Source organism: Schistocerca cancellata, chromosome 2 (assembly GCF_023864275.1).
Source record: "Schistocerca cancellata isolate TAMUIC-IGC-003103 chromosome 2, iqSchCanc2.1, whole genome shotgun sequence".
NCBI classification, from domain to species: Eukaryota; Metazoa; Arthropoda; class Insecta; order Orthoptera; family Acrididae; genus Schistocerca; species Schistocerca cancellata.
The window spans coordinates 674,686,409-674,706,485 of record NC_064627.1 but is presented as its reverse complement, the minus strand read 5'-3'; the positions used below and the strand labels follow the sequence as shown (position 1 = coordinate 674,706,485).

The 20,077-nt window shown below is 45.3% G+C and overlaps 1 non-coding gene across 1 annotated transcript; it reads right to left on the bottom strand.

Annotated features, from left to right (window-relative positions):
• Positions 1 to 1,307: 1,307 nt before the first annotated feature.
• On the bottom strand, positions 1,308 to 1,382 carry Trnas-cga (transfer RNA serine (anticodon CGA)). The gene has a single exon. It is a non-coding gene; the product is annotated as a tRNA-Ser (tRNA).
• Positions 1,383 to 20,077: the final 18,695 nt, after the last annotated feature.

The window sequence follows — 20,077 nt, the reverse complement described above, 5'->3', positions numbered from 1 at the left end:
CCTCAGTCAGTGCGATTATTGGCTTTGGGGTTACCTGAAGTCGCAAGTGCATCGTGATCGACCGACATCTCTAGGGATGCTGAAAGACAACATCCGACGCCAATGCCTCACCCTAACTCCGGACATGCTTTACAGTGCTATTCACAACATTATTCCTCGACTACAGCTATTGTTGAGGAATGGTGGTGGACATATTGAGTATTTCCTGTCAAGAACATCATCTTTGCTTTTTCTTACTTTGTTACGCTAGTTATTGCTATTCTGATCAGATGAAGCTCCAGCTGTCGGACATTTTTTGAACTTTTGTATTTTTTTGGTTCTCTTAAAACCCCATGTCATTCCAAGCATGTGTGTCAATTTGTACCTCTCTGTGTACATTATTCCGTGATTTATTATTTATACTGACTTCTTTTTGATCACCCGGTATATTAAATATATGTGACTTGTACACACGCGGGGAAAGCTGCTGCTAAAAAATCCTGTTAAAGCCCTGCATCGATTTCAACCAAATTTGTTACACACATTAGTTAAAGTCTGGAAAGAAATACTGTAGGGGTAGGAACCAGCAATTTCCTAATGAGGATGATGGAAGACATGGACACCGCTATGATGGAGGACAAGATGAAAAGTTAGAAGGGAAGGGGGAAACGGGCAGAGAAAGGGAAGAGGAGGAGATGGACAGGGTGAGGGTGACGGGGGGGGGGGGGGGGGTTGAGGAGAAGGACAGAGGGAGAAAAGGAGGTGGGCAGAAAAAAGGGCGGTGGGAGTGGACAAAGAGAGGGGGAAGAGGGTGATGGGCTCTAAAATTCGAACAAATACATACCCGGACAACGCCGGGTACTCAGCTAGTAGCTGCTGAAGAACAATAAGGTGGCCAAAGAATAGTGAATGAACATTGTCAAGAATTTGAACCGGCTTGCTCTGGAACGCTCGTACGCGATTTGCTCCGTCGCAGGTAGGTATTCAAAGGTCAGCACGGTGGGAGGGGGGGGGGTGTTCGCCGGCACGCGGCCCCGCGGCGGAGGCAGAGGAGCCAGAGAGCGTGGTGCGGGCGCCGCCGCAGGCCGCCGGCGCGCCAGGAATGCGGCGAAGCGGGCGGCAGCCAGCCAGCCGTCCAGCCAGCAGGTAGCGGCTAGGGGGCAGGCGGCCCATCTGTCTGCGTGTCGGTCTCTCTTCCACCACCACTGCCGCTGTGTGCCTATCTAAATGTCGCCGGGCACCAAATGCCATTTTTGTTTCCAGAATGAGATTTTCACTCTACAGCGGAGTGTGCGCTCATATGAAACTTCCTGGCAGATTAAAACTGTGTGCCGGACCGAGACTCGAACTCGGGACCTTTGCCTTTCGCGGGCAAGTGCTCTACCAACTGAGCTATCCAAGCACGACGGAAGTTTGCAAGGTACAGGCAGAAGTAGAGCTGTGAGGACGGGGCGTGAGTCGTGCTTGGAGACCTCAGTTGGTAGAGCACTTGCCCGCGAAAGGCAAAGATCCCGAGTTCGAGTCTCGGTCCGGCACACAGTTTTAATCTGCCAGGAAGTTTCATATGAGCCCACACTCCGCTGCAGAGTGAAAATCTCATTCTGGAAACATCCCTCACGCTGTGGCTAAGCCATGTCTCCGCAATATCCTTTCTTTCAGGAGTGCTAGTTCTGCAAGGTTCGCAGGAGAGCTTCTGTAAAGTTTGGCAGGTAGGAGACGAGGTACTGGCAGAAGTAGCGCTGTGAGGACGGGGCGAGAGTCGTGCTTGGATAGCTCAGTTGGTAGAGCACTTGCCCGCGAAGTGAAAAGGTCCCGACTTCGAGTCTCGGTCCAGCACACAGTTTTAATCTGCAAGGAAGTTTGACATTTTTGTTGTTCGTCTGAAGTTCTCGACGATACACAGTTCATAATTCCCTACTGCGCTGCTCGTCGGAAGAAAATGAAACGTCAGGCGTGCCCCGAGTTATCCGAGCACTAACAGATTACGTTAAATTATTGTCACTTTTCGTTTTATAGATCCACAATGAGGAGATTTGCCAGTATCTAGGACATGTCGGAAAACAAGAATACCTAGTAGATATTGACAAAGAAAGAAAGATACGTTAATGTACCTTCCACAGAAGTGAAGTGCTCCTCGTGGATGCGGGAATAAGCAAAAAATAAATAAAATAAAATAAAATTCTTAGGCTATTGTAGCCACACATAGTCAAAAACAAAAAAAATCGGTTTTCAACACTTATTTAAATTCATTTCATTAGTCCACTGAAGGTGTACAGAAGTCATATTCAGCTTATTCGATGTTGTCTATCTCACTATACTAACAGCCGGCCGCTTTAGTCCCGATCCGCGCTCCTCCTACGGTCGCAGGTTCGAATCCTGCCTAGGGCATGGATGTGTGTGATGTCCTTAGGTTAGTTAGGTTTAGGTAGTTCTACGTCTAGGGGACTTATGACCTCAGATGTTAAGTCCCATAGTGCTTAGAGCCATTTGAACCATTTTCTATACTAATAATAAATCGATAAAACTGTCATGTCTGTCTGTTTGCTTGAAAACGCTTCTCCAAAACTACGAGACGAATTTTCATGGGGTTTGTGCAAGTAACTTGAGCATAGCTTTTGGTGCCGTATATGCTTTATTTTATCGAAATCGGATCGCGGAAAAAGTATCGTCACTGAAAGTTACATTACAAGGACGAAAGTAACGGTGTCTGCTACGTTTTCATGACGAAACTGCTAAACTAATTTCGATGAAATTCCGTATGGAGATAGCTGCAACCGTGAGGAACAACATATGCTACTTTAGAGGGTGTGTAGTACAAGATACTTGCTAATTTGAAGAGTATTGCGTGAATTAAGGAAAAATACACACATCAAATGTTTTGCATCACCTCGGTTCCGAGAGTTCCAGAACCTGTACAAAAAATTGGAATAGAGATCAACATAAACTTCATTTCCGCCCTGCATTGCATGTTGTACCACCATACAGATAGACCTTCAGACGTGGTGGTACAGACTGATGTACACACCGGTACCTCTAATACCCAGTAGCATGTCCTCTTGCATTGATGCATGCCTGTATTCGTCGTGGCATACTATCCACAAGTTTATCAAAGCACTGTTGGTCCACATTCTCCCACTCCTCAACGGCGATTCGGCGTAGATCCCTCAGAGTGGTTGGTGGGTCACTTCGTCCATAAACAGCCCTTTTCAATCTATCCCAGGCACGTTCGATAGGGTTCATGTCTGGAGAACACGGTAGCCACTCTAGCCGAGCGATGTCGTTATCACGAAGGAAGTCATTCACAAGATGTGCACGATGGGGGCGCGAATTGTCGTCCATAAAGACGAATGTCTTGCCAATATGCTGCCGGTATCGTAGCACTATGGGTCGAAGGATGGCATTCCCGTACCATACAGCTTTTACGGAGGCGTACGTCCGCCCAACATAATGTCACACCAAAAGAGGAGGGAATCTCCACCTTGCTGCACTCGCTGGACGGTGTGTCTAAAGCGTTCAGCCTGATCAGGTTGCCTCCAAAAACGTCTCCGACGATTGTCTGGTTGAAGGCATATGCGACATTCATCGGCGAAGAGAACGTGATGCCAATCCTGAGCGGTCCATTCAACATGTTGTTGGGCCCACCGCGCTGTGTGGTGTCGTGGTTGCAAAGATGGACCTCGCCATGGACGTCGGGAGCTAAGTTGCGCATCATGCTGCCTACTTCGCACAGTTTGAGTCGTAACACGACGTCCTGTGGCTGCACGAAAAGCGTTGCAATCTGGGTTCCTCCGAGCCATAATCAGTAGGTAGCGGTCAACCAATGCAGTAGTAGCCCTTGGGCGGCCTGAGCGAGGCATGTCATCGACAGTTCCTGTCTCTCTGTACCTCCCCCATGTCAGAACAACATCGCTTTGGTTCACTCCGAGACACCTCGACACTTCCTTTGTTGAGAGTCTTCCTGGCACAAAGAAACAATGAGGACGTAGTCGAACAGCGGCGTTGATCTTCTAGGCATGGTTGAACTACAGACAACACGAGGCGTGTACCTCCTTCCTGGTGGAATGACTGGAACTGATTGGCTGTTGGACCCCCTCCGTCTAATAGGCGTTGCTCATGCATGGTTGTTTATATCTTTGGGCGGGTTTAGTGACATCTCTGAACAGTCAAAGAGACTGTTCAAATGGTTCAAATGGCTCTGAGCACTATGGGACTCAACTGCTGAGGTCATTAGTCCCCTAGAACTTATAACTAGTTAAACCTAACTAACCTAAGGACATCACAAACATCCATGCCCGAGGCAGGATTCGAACCTGCGACCGTAGCGGTCTTGCGGTTCCAGACTGCAGCACCTTTAACCGCACGGCCACTTCGGCCGGCCAAAGAGACTGTCTGTGATACAATATCCACAGTCAACGTCTATATTCAGGAGTTCTGGGAACCGGGGTGATGCAGAACTTTTTCTTGATGTGTGTATTCTATCTCTGAAAAAGCTATTTACTCTTTGACTTTCGAACTTTATGGTAACACTCATATCACACCACTTGCTACAGGCTTGACGTCATGCTGTCGTCGCACGCAATATCGATAATCGATGTGGCAGGCACCATATTTGTTTTGGCATATTTAGCTAGTTCGTATTGCAACTTGCACTATGCCGGTTCAAGGCAACGCCGCCTTGAGAATGTGTCACAAATAAGTGACATTTATTATTGTATGTCAGTTAATAACGCATGAACGATGTAAGGCTTTAAGAGATACTCTAACGACCAAGAATTGAAATAAATATTACATGAATAAGGTATGGCGCAGTGGGTACAGTCGTGGTTTACGAAGTGGGATGATTTAGTTTTGCATCTCACTACATCCTTTTTTTCTGCATCTTGGTGTTGTTAGCAAATTCCTGTACTTTCTTCTGAAAGTAATAAAAGTATGTTATGGAATAGTCTACGTTATTTAATATTTCTCTCTGACTAGAGAGCGAAGGATGAAATAAATATTCGGCTGTTATTTTTATGTGGCGATTCCCAAGCGTGTGGTGACGCCGGAACCCAAGAGGACAGCATAAATGGCAGCGACTGAAACGAGCAGCAATGAAATTCACATGTTTCCTTTTGACAAACATTTGATTCTTCATTTCCGAATATGTGGCGAATTCCGAATGTGTGATTAGGCAGGAACCAGGACATCTTAATCCTTCCTTGCGACCGCTACGGTAGCAGGTTCGAATCCTGCCTCGGGCATGGATGTGTGTGATGTCCTTAGGTTAGTTAGGTTTAAGTTCAAATGGTTCAAATGGCTCTGAGCACTATGGGACTTAACATCTATGGTCATCAGTCCCCTAGAACTTAGAACTACTTAAACCTAACTAACCTAAGGACAGCACACAACACCCAGCCATCACGAGGCAGAGAAAATCCCTGACCCCGCCGGGAATCGAACCCGGGAACCCGGGCGTGGGAAGCGAGAACGCTACCGCACGACCACGAGATGCGGGCTAGGTTTAAGTAGTTCTCAGTTCTAGGGGACTGATGTCCTCAGAAGTTAAGTCCCATAGTGTTCAGAGCCATTTGAACCATTTTTTCAATCCTTCCTTGTTGCAAATATTTCGAGGGTAGCAATCATCTCACAGGACCTTCAGCAAACAAATGGCACCTCCGGTTGCAATATTTCTGCCGCCATCGATGTGTATGAGCTTTTACCCCTACTAGAGGAGCCCACATTGAGCGCTAAAGAAAGTCTACAGCAGTTCCTGCGGTTGTCGATATTCCATGTGACATAAAAATGGCCTCACGTTTGCAGGAAGTAGTGTGGAATGAGTGTGACGCGATCTTCATTATGTTAGGGAAAATGCTTTTATTGATTGATATGTACTACATGACACAAATCGGAGTAATGACTGCAATGCTTACACTGTTGTCAGCGTGTTTAATACATTCTTCCACACTATTTGTTGCATAATGTACACACTTTACAATGTATAACTACTCCAGGAGTACAATACGTAGATGAAAGCTACTGCCTTTGCCTATCTGTATTCACTGGTCGGCGGCGATGCTGCACATGCTAGCGCATTGTGCTTTGAGACACCATGGGTGGGGGAGAGCAGAGCGCACATCAGGAGCTATGCTTAACCGAACAGACAGGAAAGCTGCTGTTACTGCACGTACAGTAAGTTACTTACCCACCACCACCACCCACCGTAACAAACTACTGAAACGTGAGCGTAATACGTGTAACAGCTAGTCTATAATACGCCCACATCAGTCGGTTCTATTAAGAAATTCGCCAATATAGTACAAGGAATCAGACCCCATTAAACCTTTAAGATCTTTTAAAAGTGTACTTTAACTACTAATAATCTTTTTATGGCGGCTGGCAAATTATTGATAATGTGTTTACCTAAATAATGGGCGCCCTTTTAGAGCAAAGTGTTTGTAGATTATTCCCATTTCTAAGTTCGGTTTCGTCATTAAACTGCTGCTTTAAAAATACACTCCTGGAAATGGAAAAAAGAACACATTGACACCGGTGTGTCAGACCCACCATACTTGCTCCGGACACTGCGAGAGGGCTGTACAAGCAATGATCACACGCACGGCACAGCGGACACACCAGGAACCGCGGTGTTGGCCGTCGAATGGCGCTAGCTGCGCAGCATTTGTGCACCGCCGCCGTCAGTGTCAGCCAGTTTGCCGTGGCATACGGAGCTCCATCGCAGTCTTTAACACTGGTAGCATGCCGCGACAGCGTGGACGTGAACCGTATGTGCAGTTGACGGACTTTGAGCGAGGGCGTATAGTGGGCATGCGGGAGGCCGGGTGGACGTACCGCCGAATTGCTCAACACGTGGGGCGTGAGGTCTCCACAGTACATCGATGTTGTCGCCAGTGGTCGGCGGAAGGTGCACGTGCCCGTCGACCTGGGACCGGACCGCAGCGACGCACGGATGCACGCCAAGACCGTAGGATCCTACGCAGTGCCGTAGGGGACCGCACCGCCACTTCCCAGCAAATTAGGGACACTGTTGCTCCTGGGGTATCGGCGAGGACCATTCGCAACCGTCTCCATGAAGCTGGCCTACGGTCCCGCACACCGTTAGGCCGTCTTCCGCTCACGCCCCAACATCGTGCAGCCCGCCTCCAGTGGTGTCGCGACAGGCGTGAATGGAGGGACGAATGGAGACGTGTCGTCTTCAGCGATGAGAGTCGCTTCTGCCTGGGTGCCAATGATGGTCGTATGCGTGTTTGGCGCCGTGCAGGTGAGCGCCACAATCAGGACTGCATACGACCGAGGCACACAGGGCCAACACCCGGCATCATGGTGTGGGGAGAGATCTCCTACACTGGCCGTACACCACTGGTGATCGTCGAGGGGACACTGAATAGTGCACGGTACATCCAAACCGTCATCGAACCCATCGTTCTACCATTCCTAGACCGGCAAGGGAACTTGCTGTTCCAACAGGACAATGCACGTCCGCATGTATCCCGTGCCACCCAACGTGCTCTAGAAGGTGTAAGTCAACTACCCTGGCCAGCAAGATCTCCGGATCTGTCCCCCATTGAGCATGTTTGGGACAGGATGAAGCGTCGTCTAACGCGGTCTGCACGTCCAGCACGAGCGCTGGTCCAACTGAGGCGCCAGGTGGAAATGGCATGGCAAGCCGTTCCCCAGGACTACATCCAGCATCTCTACGATCGTCTCCATGGGAGAATAGCAGCCTGCATTGCTGCGAAAGGTGGATATACACTGTACTAGTGCCGACATTGTGCATGCTCTGTTGCCTGTGTCTATGTGCCTGTGGTTCTGTCAGTGTGATCATGTGATGTATCTGACCCCAGGAATGTGTCAATAAAGTTTCCCCTTCCTGGGACAATGAATTCACGGTGTTCTTAATTCAATTTCCAGGAGTGTATTTATTATTTATGACAAAATTAATTAAGGCGCAAATTTATTCTAAAGCAGTAGATAGTATCCCCGGCTCCTTGAACAGGTCTTTCCATGACGTTCTTGAGTCCACATCACAAAATAATTCATATTACACGTTTCTGGAGTCGAAATAACTTTAGTGTTGCTTGATCATATTACACAAAAAGTTATACCGTATTACGTTATGAAATGAAAGTAAGCGAAGTAAGCTAGCTATTCCATTTTTATGTCACCTATGCCTGCAACATCCACAGTGCGAAAAATAAATGCATTTATACGCTTCAGCAGTTTTTGGTGTGCTCCTCCCAGTTAAGTTCCTTGGCGTTACAGCCTGATAATAAATTCAACCTCTTCTATCTGCTCGTCGCCATATTTTAGGTATATACTGCGGGAAACCTTTTAAAATTTCTGAATTGCAGATAATGTGTTTCTTCAGTTGAAAGAATTGGCTAGGAACCATTTATAAATGACCATGAAAATTTCTTGTTTTATTGCTTTGTTTGTCACGTCTGCAGAATACACAAATAAACCACCGAGTAATGTTACTGATTACTTCACATTTTCCGCACTACAATGGTTATGAGAAAGCTTTTGACATTTTGAATATAAGGCTATTCTCATTAAAAAAAAAATATTTTCTAATACCAGTCAGTTTCTGAAAGTTCTTTTATTTTGACGATCAACACGTGTTCTGAGGTTTTTTATTTTTAGTTGGCTGTTTTTAAAACTTTTTAAATGTGTTGGTCTAGTCGTATTAACATCTACCTTCGTTTTGTACGAGTATTTTCATATAAAGTCGAGCCCCCTACTTGGTAGTCCCACAAGTCCACAGCTTTCATGCATATGCTCACACTTATCCAGTCGCTGTGTCAACAATTGCCTGTCCGTGTCTTAATATGTCTGAGATAATTTGAAATGGTTGACAAACAAGCATAAACTCCTCGTAATGTTTGTTTACCATCATTCGGTACAAAACCAAAATATATTGTCTACTTCAACATGGCACAGTACACTTATTGGAATCGAAGTGCAGTGGGCACTTGAAAATGTCACTCACAACTATCACAACTTACTAAAAAACTCTTCCGGAACTTACAACTGCCCAGATGTGGCTACTTTCAGGAGAGCAAGCTTCTTTTCATATTGTACATTGTGACGCCATTTTTATGGCGTCAATCAAAGCCTACATCAAAATTATAAAGTGTTATAAAAATCAAATTATCATTTTTACAATGTCAAAAGACACTGAAGACAAATTTTCAGTGCGATTCAATGAATTAAAATAGAGTTCGATGACCGACCCTTATGGACTGCCGCTTCTCTTTCTGTACAAATCATGTTTATAATTATGCTTGTCCATTACGGATATTTTAGAACCGTGACTGTATATTGAATGTAAATAAATTATACACAAGTGCAACCAGTCACTTTTTTCAATAATAATGCTTTATTACATGAACCGGTTTTCGAACCCTTTCAGGTTCATCTTCAGATGATTTCGGGAGGATCCGGGAAGTTACATCATTACTGGTAGTAGCATAATGCTGGGTGCTGGTTTGCGACAGTATAGGCGGCTTTTTTCGTATCTGTCTGCCTCCATTTTGATGTCCAGAACACTTTCACACGAACTATATTAGTTTACACTTTGACAGTGACACTTTACCAGCATCCAACATGCGCTTAATAAAAAAAAAAGCTGCTATGGTGGGTCTTCCCTCTACGTACGTCTTGGTTGCGATAATGTTTCACTACGCTGTTCATACAATTTACCTGCATTTCTCTTTACTTCTTCAGTCACAAAAATAGTTCAAATGGCTCTGAGCACTATGGTACGTAACATCTGAGGTCGTCAGTCCCCTAGAACTTAGAACTACTTAAACCTAACTAACCTAAGGACATCACACACATCCATGCCCGAGGCAGGATTCGGACCAGTGACTGTAGCAGTCGCACGGTTCCGGACTGAAGCGCCTAGAACCGCTCGGCCACCGCTATTCAATCACAGATGAGGGAAAGAAAAACGTAGGTGCAAAGAAGATCACAGCGAAGAAACCATGGGTAACAGAAGAAATACTTCAGTTGATCGATGAAAGAAGGAAGTACGAAAATATTCAGGGAAATTTAGGATACAGAAATACAGGTCACTGAAGAATGAAATAAATAGGAAATGCGGGGCAGTTAAGATGGAATGGATGCATGAAAAATGTAAAGAAATCGAAAAAGTAATTGTCGAAGGGACTGACTCAACATGTAGGAAAGTGAAAACAAGGCAAGGGTAGCAACATTGAGAGTGCAACGGGAATGCCACAGTTAAATGCAGAAGAAAGAGAAAAAATGGTTTAAAGGGCTCTGAGCACTATGAGACTTGTGAGGTCATCAGTCCCCTAGAACTTAGAACTTGGTTCAAATGGTTCTGAGCACGATGGGACCTAACTTCTGAGGTCATCAGCTCCCTAGAACTAGAACTACTAAAACCTAACTAACCTACGGACATTACACACATCCATGCCCGAGGCAGGATTCGAGCCTGCGACCGTAGCGGTAGCGCGGTTCGAAGATTGTGGCGCCTAGAACCGCTCGGCCACCCCGGCCGGCAAGAAAGAGCAGACAGATGGAAACAGTAGACTGCAGGCCTCTATGAGGTAGAAGATTTGTCTGATGAAGAAGAAACAGGAGACGTTTTAGAAGAGGTAGGGGATACAGTATTACAGTCTGAATTTAAAAGAGCTTTGGAGGTCTTGAGATCAAATAAAGCAGAAGGGATAGCATCCAAGTTGCTGACAAGAGTAATACACAGAAGAATGGAGAAAAATTGAGGATGTGTTAGGTGACGAGCAGTATGCCTTTAGGAAAGGTAAAGTCACCAGAGAGGCAATTCTGACGTTGCGGTGAAACGTCCCCTTAGAACAATTATACATGACTGCGCTTAAGCTGACACACAACATTTTTTTAGCGCAACGCAATCTGACTTTCAATAATCCCTACAAAAGAATGGCCCTGACTAACATTAACCTATACCTTTCACAAATCACTTACCTCACAAAAATCTTCGTTACTCGAACTACTGCAATGCAGCGAGCGCCACTACTGCCAGCTAAATAAAAGATTCAAACTACGGAAGGCACTAACTACTGATAAGCATAGTTAGCAAATGAAAGATTTTAATAGAGAACAAACAATGTATTTACCTCAATAGTCATAATATATATTGCAGTTCATGACATCCATTCTTACATATGTACTGTTTCTGATGGTCACACCTCCAGATTATCCATTCTCAAAAATCCGCCATCTCACTTCCCCACATCCACCACTGCTGGCGGCTCACCTCCAACTGCCCAACACTACAATAGCCAACAACAATGCAAACCAGCCACAGACTGCACGCAGCACAGCCAGTGATTTTCATGCAGAGCACTACGTGGCGTTACCAATAAGAAAACCTAAACAGCCTACTTACAGCGGTTAATAATGGATGCAAGACCAAAGAAAAATCAAGACACGCGCATAGGATTTGTCGACCTGGAAAAAGCTTTCGAAAATGTAAAATGGTGCAAGATGTTCGAAATTCTGAGAAAAATAGCGGTGAGCTATAGGGAGACACGGGTAATATACAATATTTACAGGACCAAAAGGGAATAATAAGATTAGACGACGAAGAACGAAGTGCTCGCATTAAAAAGGGTGTAAGACAGGGGTGTAGTCTTTCGCCCCCTTCTGTTCAATCTGTACATCGAAGAAGCAATGATGAAAATAAAAGAAAGGCTCAGGAGTGGGATTAAAGTTCAACCTGAAAAGATATCAGTAATACGATTCGCTGATGACATTTATATCCTGAGTGAAAGTGAAGAAGAATTATAATCTGTTGAATGGAATGAACAGTCTCATCAGTACAGAATGTAGATTGAGGATAATCGAAGAAAGACGAAAGTAATGAGAAGTATCAGAAATGAGAACAGCGAGAAGTTTAACATCAGGATTAATGGCCATGAAATAGATGAAGTAAGGTACTGTGCTCCCTACGCAGGAAAATGGCCAATCGTTTGCGCACAGCACTGGCATGGTAGTGAAATGGGGACTGTGGGAAAACCGGAACAGAAGGGAATCGAAGCGTTTGAAATGTGGTGCTACAGACGAATGTTGAAAATTAGGTGGACTGATAAAGTAAGGAATGAGGATGTTCTGCACAGGATCGGAGAGAAAAAGGGATATGTGGGAAACGATGACAAGGAGAAGAGAGATGATGATAGAACATCGGTTAAGACATCAGGAAATGACTTCCATGGCACTAGAGGGAACTGTAGAGAGCAGAAACTGTAGAGGAAGACAGAGATTGGAATACATCCAGCAAATATTGAGGACGTGGATTGAAAGTGCTACTCTGAAATGAAGAGGTTGGGACAGGAGAGGAATTCGTGGCGGGCCGCATCAAACAAGTCAGAAGACTGATGACTCGGAAAAAATTCCTTTCTAGTTATACTCTTGTGTTAGTGCTGCTTGATTTTATGTTGATGACCCAGTGCTCACCTGTCCTGAAATCACTATGAAAACACATTGCTAGTTGTTTTATGACATCCTTGTGAGCATTCATTTAAGTGATAACGCGGTACTGATATTTAAATTGTCGAAAGATATCCGAGGTGAAAGTGCAATGCTGCTCACTGCGTACTCGTGTATCACAGACCTGTGTCACGGTGTTAGCGGTACCAGCCCTATGATTATTTTCGGTTAACAATCACGTTGTCCATAGGAAACTACTGTTGTCATACATCAGCAAAGAAAACCAGGAGACATTATTTACGCTTATCTTCCTGCATGGTAGAGTCGTACTGCATCTAGATAAAGCTTTTAATTGTATGGCATTGACGTTTCACTTCGTTTACTTATGAACTATCATCTCTGAGCGTTGGGCGTAATATACGTTTTTGTTTTTTAAAACGTGTACCAGGCATGTGACTGCGTAAGTTAGTTTTCTACGTAGAAAATATAGCGTTAGTATCCATTTATCAGCTTAGAAATAATTTTCGGTGCCGATGTTAATTAAAATATTACAACATTTTGCGGCCGGTCGGGGTGGCCGAACTGTTCTAGGCGCTACAGTCTGGAACCGCCCGACCTCTACGGTCGCAGGTTCGAATCCTGCCTCGGGCATGGATGTGTGTGATGTCCTTAGGTTAGTTAGGTTTAAGTAGTTCTAAGTTCTAGGGGACTGATGACCTCCGATGTTAAGTCACATAGCGCTCAGAGCCATGTGAACCATGTGTGTACTGTTTTGGTTTGTTTGACGTGTGTTTGCTCGTGTGAGCCATCGATATCAACTACAGGCCAACACTACTTTGTGCAAGTATGCACGTATCATTCTCGAGACAAGACGGACGCTTGACACATTGCACTACCTACCCCGAGCAGTCCAATATGTATTAACATATTCATGTTAATGGATCACAGCGCTGGCCTTCGAATGAATGACTGACCTCACTGATCCATGTCTTTATGGATAAAACTGTCACAAGGGACAAAGCTGATTATTTATGAATTAGTTCGCGGTTCTATGAACATGTAGGCTTTTTCGAAGGGTTGTACTAATTAATTCTCCGAATTCCCAGCATGCTGAGATGTTGAAGGTTTAGCAACTTCTTAGACTATTTCACTGTGACAAACAGCCACAGTTGCAAAACAGCTCTTTTTTATTACTTGGTGATGACCAGTTTCATGTTTTAATTCATAACTCACTCTCAAATCATCCATCCGATCAGATTAAATATTACTCCACATAGCAAACAATCAGCACAATCGTAACCCAAGTGAGTACAATGCAAGTGATCATGAAACCGGATACAAAAAGAAAAAAAACTGATAGAAACAGAAAACTTTTGTACCCGGTTTCACGATCACTTGCATTGTTAAAAAAAAATGGTTCAAATGGCTCTGAGCACTATGCGACTTAACTTCTGAGATCATCAGTCGCCTAGAACTTAGAACTAATTAAACCTAACTAACCTAAGGACATCACACACATCCATACCAGAGGCAGGATTCGAACCTGCGACCGTAGCGGTCGCTCGGTTTCAGACTGTAGCGCCCAGAACCGCACGGTCACTCCTGCCGGCACTTGCATTGTCCTCACTTGGATAACGATTGTCATGACTTTTTGCTATGTGGAGTAACATTTATTCTAATTGGATGGATGATTTGAGTATGGGTTAGGAATAAAAATCAGTTGACTTCGCGTAAAGAATTCACCGCTTTACGATTATATTTCGTAATAACAAGATTTTTTATGTGCTCATCTTTCGCAGAAAGCACAGAAATACTCGTTTTGTAAATAAAATAGCCTTTTGTTGCTGCAACTTAATTTATTTTTCCTAGACTTGTTTCGCCGTTTTCATGCTCTTAGGCATCTTGAGTGGAATCTATATTTTGTTATTTTTAGATTATTAAACAGTTCACGTGGCGTTTTTTATGTAAATAAGTGTGAAAAAGTTGGGAGTACATAATTGTGCTTATGTTACGGAAATAAAATGGTAGTGCGACCTCCAGACGAGATGAGAGGAAAAGCAGACCACAGGAAACTGTAAGTAATTACTTATTTACACAAAAAAACGCAGCGTGAACTGTCTGATAATATAAAAGTAACAAAATTGTATCATTATAGATCTCACTGGAGATGCCTTCAAGCAAGAAAAAGACGAAACGCTTCTGGGAAAAATAAATTAAGTGCAGCAAGAAAAGGGGGTTTTATTTACAAAATAAATATTTCATAATATTCGAAGTCCCTTGTAGCTAGCGTTCTATATTGCAGAAATTAGCTACGTAAACCCAAGATGTACGTTGAGATCAGAAACGGAAGGGGGGAGAGAGAGAGAGAGAGAGAGAGAGAGAGAGAGAGAGAGAGAGGCCGGGAGACTAAGAGAGGAAAGAGAAGTAGGGAACATGGTGCTGTCCTAGTTTCTGATTGGGCTGTCTAGAGTCGGCAAACCGAAGCCCCAGCGGTATTAACGCTGGCAGCAGTCATAAACCCGAGATTGGCTGGAGTGGCATGGTGCGCCCGCTTCGGGCTGGCAAGGTTTACAGAGCTCCACGTCACGCTATGGCTGCCCGATGTGGCCTCTTAATACCGGCTCGCGCGCTGCCCTGTCCTGCGCTTGGGTTTGTTTAATGAGGCTGCGAGGTGCTCCGAATTACCCGCGTCCCGGCGCGGCGGCGACTACATTAATACCGGAAATTTACCGCCGCGCCCGCGCCGTAAATAACTTTAACGCTCCAGCGAAACGCGCTGTCACTCGCGGGCTGCCGTAACTCGTGCCCAGAAAGCAGCAACACTTGTTCCCTCGCACCTGCCCTCCTCCTCTGTCATCCGCCCAATGCGTCCAGCAACAGGCCTATTTCTCTGCGCCAACTGCTTTGAGTCAACAACGCGAGTGGTAAATTTCTGATGCGTTTGTTCATACACATCAAAAAGAGTTTGCACTACCTCGGTTCCGAGAGCTCCGGAACCTGTACAGAAAACTGGAACTGAGATCAACATAAACAGCATTTCCGCCCTTTTTATTGCTCATGAAAACCACACATTGCATGTTGTACCACCATACAGATGGATCTTCAAACGTGGTGTTACAGACTGATGTACACACCGGTACCTCTAATACCCAGTAGCACGTCCTCTTGCATTGATGCATGACTGAATTCGTCGTGGCATACTATCCACAAGTTCATCAACGCACTGTTGGTCCACGTTCTCCCACTCCTCAACGGCGATTCGGCGTAGATCCCTCAGAGTGGTTGGTGGGACACGTCGTCCATTAACAGCCCTTTTCAACCTATCCCAGACATGTTCGATAGGGTTCATGTCTGGCGAACATTTGTCCACACTAGTCGAGCGATGTCGTTATCCCGTAGGAAGTCATTCACGAGATGTGCACGATGGGGGCGCGAACTGTCGTACATGAAGACGAATGCCTCGCCAATATGCTGCCGATATGGTTGCACTATCGGTCTGAGGATGGCATTCACGTATCGTACAGCCGTTACAGTGCCTTCCATTACCACCAGCGGCGTACGTCGGCCCCAAATAATGCCACCCGAAAACAGCAGGGAACCTCCACCTAACTGAACTCGCTGGACAGTGTGTCTAAGGCGCCGGCCTGACCGGTTTGCCTCCAAACACGTGTGATTGAAAGTGTATGCGACACTCACTGTTGAAGAGAACGTGATGCCAATCCTGAGCGGTCCATTCGGATATTGTTGGGTCCATCTGTACCGCGCTGCACGGTGTCGTGGTTGCAAAAATGGACGTCGTCATGGACGTCGTCATGGACGTCGGGAGTGACGTTGTGTATCATGCACCCTGTTCCGCACAGTTTGAGTCGTAACACAACTTCCTGTGGCTGCACGAAAAGTATGATTCAACATGGTGGCGTAGCTGTCAGGGTTCCTCCGAGCCATAATCCATAGGTAGCGGTCATGCACTGCATTAGTGGCCCCTGGGCGGCCTGAGTGAGGCGTGTCATCGACAGTTCCTGTCTCTCTGTATCTCCTCCATGTTCGAAAAACATCGCTTTGGTTCACTCCGAGACGGCTGGACAATTGCCTTGTAGAGAGCCCTTCCTGGCACAAAGTAACAATGCGGACGCGATCGAACCGTGGTATTGACAGTCTAGACATGGTTTAACTACAAACAACACAAGCCGTGTATTTCCTGGAGGAATGTCAAATCGGCTGTCGGCCCCCCTTCGTCTAATAGGCGCTGCTCATGCATTGTTGTGTAAATCTTGGGATTAGTTTAGCGACATCTGTGAACAGTCAAACGGAATGTGCCTGTGATACAATATCCACAGTCATTATCTTCAGGAGTTCTGGGAACCGGGCTGATGCAAAACGTTTTTTTGATATGTGTTTAAATGGCATTTTTGCCCATCGCATACTAGAAAGTGCACCAGTGTTCTTTTTCGAGTGTATTAGCGAGAAAAAGCTTCAGAAATCGGTAGATGGTTTTACAACCCTGCGCTCTATTCAACCGAATTATGATAAACTGAAAATAAATAAAGTAAATCCGGATGGGTATGTAGTTTAAAGTTACTAATGAAGCTTGTGTCGAGTAAAAATGTTTAGATGCATATGCACTATATGATCAAAGTATCCAGAGACTTCTGAGTGGGCATTAATTTGGAGTGTGCCCACCCTTTGCCCTTATGACAGCTTTAACTCTACTGGGGAAACTTCTAATGAGTCTTTGGAGGAATGGCGCCCATTCTTACCGAAACCATAAAAGGTATGATGTTGGACGCAAGGGTCTGGAGCTAAGTTGCGTTCTAGTTCATCACAGGGGTGATTGAGTTCAGGTCCGAACGCTGATAGGCCACTCCATTTCAGAACTGTTAACTCCCACAGGCGATTTTTTCACAGATGCTGCTTTATAACAGGGTCAATTGTCATGCTGATGCATCAGTCATGTCTTCGAGCTGTTCCTCTACTGTATACAGTACAGGAAGCTGTGAAATTTGTTCTTATCCTTTATGCTTTAGCGCTTTCTATATAGCACGAAGGTGAGTGAGAAGTAGCGGTGGGAGAGTGTTGTGCTAACCGCATCCCTGTCCGTACCCACATCTGGTGACGCGGCGGCTGGGCCACCGTTGAGCCTTCAAGGCCTATTCCGACGCTGCTTTTTTGTATTATAGCGCAATAAGGAGACCACACCCTAACCACGAAAACCCGCATGCCATAACACGACCTCCCCTGTACTTGACTATTGGCACCAGTGCGTAATTTCTAAAATTTTAGGAACCGGGATTCGCATCTTGAAGCTCTTCACGCCCCCGCCCCCTCCCCCTGCGATATGTACCGATCACAACTTCGGAACGAAGCTCAGCTTATCTTGGGTATAGCGCACACGTACTCACACACACACACACACACACACACACACACACACACACACACACACACACACACAGTATCTCGCTCCACGCCGCTGCCCACCGCATCACATTGCTCGCCCACTTTCACGTTCGGAAGCGCCGGCGCACCGGCAAATACAGTTACTTCACGATTGAAAACACTTCTACTATTTTAAATCTCCAGTGCCGACTTATTTCAGTGAGTTGGAAAAATATTCTGTGAGATGTGGCGGAACGCCGAAATTAAGCCCTGTTTGGCACTTGACATGATGAGGTAACGTCCTTCACGCATTTGACAAACCCAAAACCCTCCATCGGATTTCCGCAGGATACAGCGTGGTTGCTCACTCCAAACCACTCGTGCCCAGTCATCCACTGTCCAGTGGCGTTCCTCTTTTAACCACTTCGACAGCCACTTAGCACTGATTATAGAAATCTGTGGCCTACGAAGAGCTCCCCGTTCTTTGTAACTCTCTATGCACTGTCCTTGTGCTAGATGGACAACTGGTAGCAATTTGGAATTCACGACTGATTCCTTCCGCTGATTTCATGTGACTTTTTAAAAACACCCTCCGCTATTCCCGACGGTTCCTCCCTGCCAGTACATGACATCGGCCTGATCTTGGTGTAACTGTGGGTATTCATTCGCGTTTCCACTACACAGTCACGTCATCAAATGCCAATTTGAGCGTCTTTAAAAGGGTTGACATTTTCCTGACAGATTTGTTACCCAGCTGACATCCACTGAATAGTCGACGTTCGAGGTCACTGACAGACCATTCTAATGTTACTGCTTCGCTACTGAGAGGTCAATGTTCCCTGCTTCCTTTTATACTGGCGGGTCCGTCTCATGTGACATGTACTGAGCAGTTCCGTATTACGTAGTGGTGTCCGAATACCTTTTGTTCAAATGGCTCTGAGCACTATGGGACTTAACATCTGTGGTCATCAATCCCCTAGAACTTTGAACTACTTAAACCTAACTAACCTAAGGACAACACACACATCCATGCCCGAGGCAGGATTCGAACCTGCGACCGTAGCGGGCACGCGGTTCCAGACTGAAGCGCTTAGAACCGCACGGCCACACCGGCCGGCGGATACCTTTTATAAGATGGTGTAGAAAAGAGAAAAAAAGGATGTCAATTTTATGGGTCAGTATATGTTTATTACAATGGCTACAGAATGAATGAGTCACGAAAGTTAAACCAGATGGGAAGTGCTTCTATCGAGTACTGAGCAACGACATGAGAAGGATGACCATACGGTTTGTAAAACAATTGCATATATTCAGCGAATATGAAATCGACTGAAAGCGGTTATACTCGTAACATAAATTGAACTCTCTCTGAACATTTAACTGAAGTGTTCCGAAGGATATTCTTTCAGTATAACTTTGTTTTATAGGGGCACAAAATTCGCTACATGGGCTGATCACTCACTCGCAAATTTGCAGGAGAAAGCCTCAAACAGTTATCAGAATTATGTTGTAAAAAAATGTTGATGATACAATAATCTCGTTTGACGTTACGACAGAAAAAATTGCAAGTCAGCCTTTTGCTGCAACGCAGTACCCCCCCCCCCCCCCCCCGCCACTATTCCCCACCATCCGAAAAAGAATATGAAAAAGTATGGTACTTTCCCTGCTGTTCTTGTCATCGTCCAGCGTCTATATATGACTTACGGGTCGGTGCCGCAACACGTGTATTGAGCTTTCCACTAACACTGACATTCCCTCCCTTTCTCTACTGTATTCCTCGCTTTTGAGTTTAGTAGCCCTTGTAAAAGTTTGTGCTTAGCTCTATACACAAAAATTTTGAATGAAATAAGCAGCTGAGGAGACCGAGTCACTGACATCGTGGCGGCGTGTTACGGACATACGGCAGTTTTGCCGAAACTGTAGAAACTAGGTAAGTAGCGTGGTGACACAACTAGCAGACTGGTAGTTAATTAAAGAAAAAAGCGTGAATGGAAGTTCAATGACATTTGTGTCGATTTCGAATAACCTTTCCTTCAGACAAATGAACGATTCACCAAAGTTAATACTTCTGTAATTGCTCATGGAACCAGAATTTCAAGCCTCATTGCTCCCAAACAAGAGTCAACTCCGTTAATAGATACACTGCCTCAAAATCTATTCTTTATAGTTTATTCTAAGAACACATCTTAGTGTTTAAGTTTCATAGATTATGTAATTAACAACCAACAGCCGGCTGTTGTGACCGAGCGGTTCTAGGCGCTTCAGTCTGGAACCGCGCGACCGCTACGATCCC